General features: G+C 48.0%; 1 pseudogene; it reads right to left on the bottom strand.

Annotated features, from left to right (window-relative positions):
• Positions 1–2,536: 2,536 nt before the first annotated feature.
• LOC121440452 lies at positions 2,537–6,278 on the bottom strand (annotated as a pseudogene).
• Positions 6,279–6,491: the final 213 nt, after the last annotated feature.

Raw genomic sequence — 6,491 nt, 5'->3', positions numbered from 1 at the left:
ACTGACTACAGACATAAAGAATTAAATCTTGAAAAACTACAAGACAGGTGACATATATTTTACCTGCTCAAATATAAAACAAAACAAAAAAAATCTTTGGCTAGCTTATATACAACACTCAGTCCATAATTGTATTAATGAAGAAACATATGTTACCTTTGAAAGTTTGTGTGTTTTCAGTAGCTCTAATTTCTTATTGGCTAACTCTCATATATTAGTTTAACCCATCTCCATTAATCTGTGTATCACCACGTGGCAGTGGCTTACCAGAGATTCTAACCAGTGTCCATCTCAGGCAGAAGATCCATGGCTTCTCTCCTTCTGCCCTTCTTCCCAGCATTCAGTTTTGTCTTCTCCACCTACCTAAGTTCTGCCCTATCAGGCCCAAAGCAGCTTCTTTATTCATTAAACAATGAAAGTAATACATAAACAGAAAAACATCATACATGATCTTTCACTTGCTTGTTTAGAATCACCCCAAGTTACTTTATATTATTTTTTTGCTATTGCAAAAGATATTTTTTCTTGATCTCTTTATCAGTCATTTTCCCATTTGTTTATAAGAGGGATACCAATTTCTTTATTAAGTCAATATATCCAGCCACATAACTGAAGGTATTTACCAGCTGTGGAATTTCCCTAATAGAAAGTTTGTAGACACTTATATATACTGATATATTATCTGCAAACACCAATACTTTGTGGCCGTGAGAGCACATTCTGCTCATTCAGCCAACAGACTTTAAGATACCAGTCCATTTGCGCATTGTCTCTCATATTATAAAAGCAGCTGTAAATGTGTGCCCACTCTCTCTTGCTTCTTGCTTCTGCTTCCAACTACTAGACTCTGTTCCTGTTCATGTAGAGGACTGTTATCTAGCACAGTGATATGTAAGTTTTCCCCTTAAATATTATTATACATAATTATGAAATGGTGTAATATTATATTATGGCTTATGTCATCATCTGGTGCCCGAATGTTTGGTTTAAGAAATCCCCACCCCTACTAATGTGTTCAAGGCTGTGTTGCACACCACTGGTTCAGAGTGTGCCTGGCTTGGCATGAAACCTCCCTCAGTAGGCCGAAGCCTATGCATGAAGCCAGCCATTAATTTGGAAATAGAATTCTCATGAAGTAGTGACTTTTCTTACTGCAGATTAGCCGGGATTCTTTTTTTTTTAAAGATATTTAAGTTTAATACAAATTTAATACAAGAAAATGTGAAAAAATACTCCCATATGCTAAAAGCAGTTACGCTTCCCAAAGAAGGCCAGCTAGGCTAGATTGTTTGTTTTTTTTTTGTTTTGTTTTTTGACAACTGCAATTCACGAATGTTCTTTCTCTCTGCTCTCCTCCAGCATTTCTTCCCTTCTTCTCTAGTGGGGTAAACTAGCTGGACGATGCACAGCTTGCATTCTCTTAGCAACAATGAAGAGAAAGTAAAGAAAGACTAAAATGTACAACGGAATGTACTGGAATGATGTACAATTAATTTTTCTCATGTACACACATCGCCTGTTGCGTCGATGGATGCTCGTTTTACACAACATACAAAATGGGAACCTACAGCAGACATAGCATTAACGGGACAGCATGACTGTTCCTGTCTTTCTCTCACACTGCCTGTGTTTTATGCTTACATAAAACGTAGAACTCCAGCATATAAATAATACATACATGCTCCATCCGTGGGCTCACATGTCCTCACCGTGCACTTTGCTTTTGGGTCATTGCTATGAGACGTGTTATCTCTTCACCAATCTGTGTGTTTATGGAAAAGCACTTGGCAGCGAGAAGGGGCATCCCCACGTGAAAGTCGTCTGCATCCATGATGGAGCAGGGACTGCTCATGGGGACCTTGCATAAACAGCAGGCTGCTTTGCCCCTTGGGGAACCATAGCTGAAATCACAAACACACAAGCTTCTCTCTGTGTCCTTCGAGCAAGCAAGCTTGTGTTTCATAACATCGTCTTGTAGGGTCTGCGAGGGGCCGATGGCTTGGTGTGGCGGGTCCAGGACAGCACAGCCTGAGAGCCCCGATCGTGGTGTGCTGCAGAGCGACAGTGGATACCCCCCCAATCCCTGGATATCCAAGGAGGAGGACCTGCGTGAGAATAGCCATTCCTGGGCCCAGCCCTGACACCACAGTGATACCAGAGTGCTAACTAGCCAGCCCTCTGGATTAGCAAAACATTCTTTTCATTGTAGATTTCTTTTATATATAACTTGTTTTTCTTTTTCTTTTTTTTTTCTTATAAGTTAAGGTCAGTATAGATATGACAAAGGAAGGTAGGCTAGGTCAGTGACGTCACAAATTGTACCTACTTACACCTAAAGTGTTGGGCTCACGAGGTCCAGCAGTCCCAGCCAAGGCCCATGCTGGGATGGAGTTAAGTCGCTGCCCTGCAGCCAAGCCCATGGGCAGAGCTTGAGTGCTAGGAATTTGAAAGGTGACTGTTCTCCAGTTTCAGTTGCTTCCTGTTGTTTGGGTTTGTTTCCCCCCACAGGGAGGCATATCCTGGCTCACAATGCACCCTAGTCCCAGAAGGTGTCTAACCGAGACTCCCAAGACTCTTGGGGCATGAGGTTCTTCCTGCTGGTTCCTGCACTGTGCTCAGAGCCGGCTGACCCTTGCTTCTCCTCACTGCTGCTCCACAAACCGGTCTTGCTGCTCCGGGAATGATACTTCTGGGCTGGGTAGTTGGGATGCGGCTGGTGGTCTGTGGTGTTTCGGGTATAGGCGGGCTGCTTGTCATACCTCTTGCTAACAGAGCCTTGGTTGGAACCCAACAGAATGGAGGAGGGCGTCGTCTCTCTGGAGCCAGAAAGACCCAGGGTCGAGCTGTCCTTGCCCTTCTCCACCTATGTCTCCTTCTCTTTGGAGGCGCTGGTCGTTTCTGACAGCACCAACTGTGCATTGGAGGAGGAGCTGCTCTGGGATGACTTATTTCCTGTGTCTGTGCTCGCCTCAGCATCTGCTTCCAACTGAGGGGCAGTAGCTGACTGGGTACAGGACTTCATGTGCTCAGGCCAGTTTGCCTGCTGACAGGGGTAGTCACAGTAGCTAGTGTTCCAGCAGCAATAGAAGATGGCCTACTTCTTGCAGTTGACACACCACTGCTTCTTTTTGGTCTCATCTACCACCTGCTGTTTCTCCAGCTCCAGTTGCTTCTTCACCTCACCAATGAGTCGATCCCGCTCCTGCTCCAAGCTCTGCCGCATCTCTGCCATGGTCAGCTCCAGGTTGTGCTTCGTATCAGCAAGCTCCTGCTGGTGCAGCCACTGCAGCTTCTCAATCTCGATCCTCAGCCTTCGAATCTCAGCTATTGTGCTTCCAGTGGTGTTTTTGGAGAGATCATTGTAGATTTCTGTCATTGTCCCTTTTATGGCATCCATCATTTTGCTGGTATACTTGGCAATATCTGCGGCCACTTCGGCTGAGGCAGTGGCGATGGGCAGGTCGGCATTGATGGCAGACGCCAAGGTGCTTGAGGAGCTGGAACTGCTGACCAGAGCTGCAGGCTGAGTGCTGGTTACCAGCATGATGGTGGAAGTCGATGGGATCTGGGTGACCTCCTTCTGCTGGACAGTTGATGAATTCCACACAACCCACTGCACAGCCGGGGCAGTCTCCTTTGCGAACAGCGGCCTCTGCTTCTTCACTGGGCTTCTTGTGACGGCAGTGGCTGGTGCTGTGACTGTGAAGGTTGACATTGTGCTGGTGGTAGTGGCCACCGTGACGCCAGCCACGGGTGCTTGGGTGGCCGAGCGGGTGAGCACTGGCGTCTCTGGGGGAGACTGGTTGACAGCCGCGGAAGACTGTGGCGGTTTACCATCCTGCTTAGGTGATGGTACCTTGGGCTCCTTCTTGTTTTTGCGACCCTCCCGCCCAGAAGGATCTTCTCCTAATTCTATGACAAGTTCACTCTCGGAGTCGGAGTCCAAGCCCAAATGCACTGTGGGGGTATCCGTGTTGTCTTTCCCCTTCAACTTGTCCTTTGTAGGGTGAGGCGAAAGCTTTGCTTTCTCTGAGTCCTTCTCAGGCTCAGGGCTGGCCTTGTCCGTGGCGGGGGCAGGCTCTTCCTTCTCGCTGGCTGGTGAGTTACTCTTCGCTTCCTCTTTGACCTTCACCGGGTTTGCGGGTTTTGGCTTTTTTTTAACGGCAGGGGCCTCTTTGTCCACTCGACTCCCCTCTTTTTCCTCAGGGTCCTCTGGCTCATTCTTGGGCTTCTGTTCCTCGTCGCTGACGTACTCACTGTCATTGCTCTCTGACTTTTCGGAGTCCTCTGAATTGCTGTGCTCCACAGCCATGTAAACGTCCTCGGAGATCTCATTTATGCCTAGTTGTGCTTTGCAGCTCTCTATGGTCTTGTCCAGGTTGAGCTGGAACTGGCTTCGAATCTGCCGCTTGGGAGAGATGAGAGGGACGGGGGCCGACTGCTGGACCGACTCGCTGAGCTCCTTCAAGTCCATCTAGGCTTTGCTTCGATCCAGGTTCAGGTTCAGGATGCTCCCAGTGGTGGAGGTCTTGTCTGTCTTAGTCATGATGGGTGTCGGTGCTTGCGGAGAGAAAGGCTTCGGGCTGCCAGACAGACTCCCTGCTTGCTCCGTCTTTGTGGAGGCTGGGGAAGCTGTGCTCTTATCAAGGAAGTCCATGGACTCTTCACTTGCGCTGAAATGGCTGGATGGGGCCTTCTTCTCGGGGGTCTTGCTCCACGTCGGAGCCCATGTGCACGGAAGAGTTCGTACTGGTGGGGGAGCGTGGCATGTCGGACAGGGAGATCCTGCGGCCTGCGCCCCTGCTCAGAAGGGGCTTGCTCAGGAGGATCATGGAGGACGCTGTCATGTCAAAATTGAGCTTCACCTTCTCCTGTTTGTCTGTCTTAGCAGTGCCAGCTCTGGGGTTGCTGGGTTCGAGCAGCATTTGGTACTGGCTATTGGGGGTGTATGGCGTCCTGAACTGGGAATAGTTAAAAACCCCAAACTTCCTCCGTATATTCTCCACGTAAACTTCCATCTCTTGCATGGCGCTGTTGAAGATACTTTTAGTCTTTTTCACAGAAAAGGGGATTTCTTTAGATATGAGGTAGCAATTATTGATGGGGACCCAGGCTCTGTCATGTTGTCCAAAGAAACGGGCATCAACGTGCCCATCTTTGTCCCTCAGAGCTTTCGCTGTCCAGAATGGGAACCCCTTAAGTTTGGCCCAGACCAGAGGGTGTGGATTGCTACAGGGTTCACAGAAGCAGTTGTCTCATTTTTGGGAAGCAGCAAGATAGCACTCTGGACATACTTCAGTTTCATTCATCTCATGTTCACAGATCTTGATGAAGACTTTTGCTATTTGCGTCAACTTGTGATTTCCCCCATTATAAATAATGCAGTTGTGAAGGATCCACTTGGCATCAGCCAGGAAGGCTTCCGTGTAGTAATAAGAGCGTCGGGCTGCATTCCCAGCACAACGGCTGCCTGCTTGGCTAGCTTATGCCCCAAAATAATTACACAGACACTGTATTCTTTTAAGCACTGCTTGGCCCGGGCCAGGGCAGTTCCTTTATTAGCCAATGACCTTCCTCCATCACTTCCGTGCAGCCGTACATCTTCTTTTCCGCATTATTTTCCAAGGTACTAAGGTCCCTGGGGTGGAAAATGTATTCTGCAGAGTCGGGATGCTACTTCAAGGGAACGGGCTTCTGGAAAGCGTCTGTCCCTGGCTGCTTCATTTTCTGAATGGCAAACTTGAGCAGGTAGGACAGCTGTTCAATGGTCAGCATCGTCATGGCTTTGCTCTGTGTCTTGATGCATTCTGCTACTGTAATCTTCTCACGTTCAGTACAAAACCAGTCCCCCTCTGGTTCCGATGTCAGACTCAGACACTTACCATGATAAACCCGGGGACAGAGCTCACAGCAAAGGACTTGTCCTTCCCGGTGACAAACCCAGCAGTAGAAACCATTCTGTCCGTCCTGCGGTACAACATCAACAGGGTCTGTGGTGAGTGGCTGCTTCATATAGTAAAACAGACCATGTCTTAGCTCTGACTGCTCCTTATTGCTACTGTTCAGTAGGCCGGGTTTCTTTTTTTTTTTTAATGGGACTTGTGGAGGAGTCTTAGGGCAAATGGCCATTGGAGGAATGTGGAGGGCTGGGGAACTTCCGTTTCTGAGCCGTTCGCTCTGTAGAGCCAGGATCTTTGGAGCGAGTGGAAATGTCCATTCCCTCTTCCACCTCCTGTTCAGTTTTTATTTCCTCCTCAGCCAAGCTCTGTGGATGCATTGTTAACTGTGTAATGTCAATACTTCTAGCAGGGATTCTTGATATTATCTCATTACTTGCTTCAGAGGAGCTTGCAGTCCCAGTGTCTATGTCCCACTACCTCACACTGCACAGAAATTCAGATGGGATATGGGCTTTCCTAGGTACCTATGGTTATCTTATTAACCCTGTGTTCCTGCGGCTGCTGATCAATAAGGGCCCAGCTTGGTACACA

Source organism: Microtus oregoni, unplaced genomic scaffold (genome assembly GCF_018167655.1).
Source record: "Microtus oregoni isolate MIOR12 unplaced genomic scaffold, Mior012 000067F_ref0000223, whole genome shotgun sequence".
In the NCBI taxonomy this organism is placed as follows: domain Eukaryota; kingdom Metazoa; phylum Chordata; class Mammalia; order Rodentia; family Cricetidae; genus Microtus; species Microtus oregoni.
The sequence above is the reverse complement of the archived record's forward strand: the minus strand, read 5'-3'. Positions and strand labels throughout refer to the sequence as shown.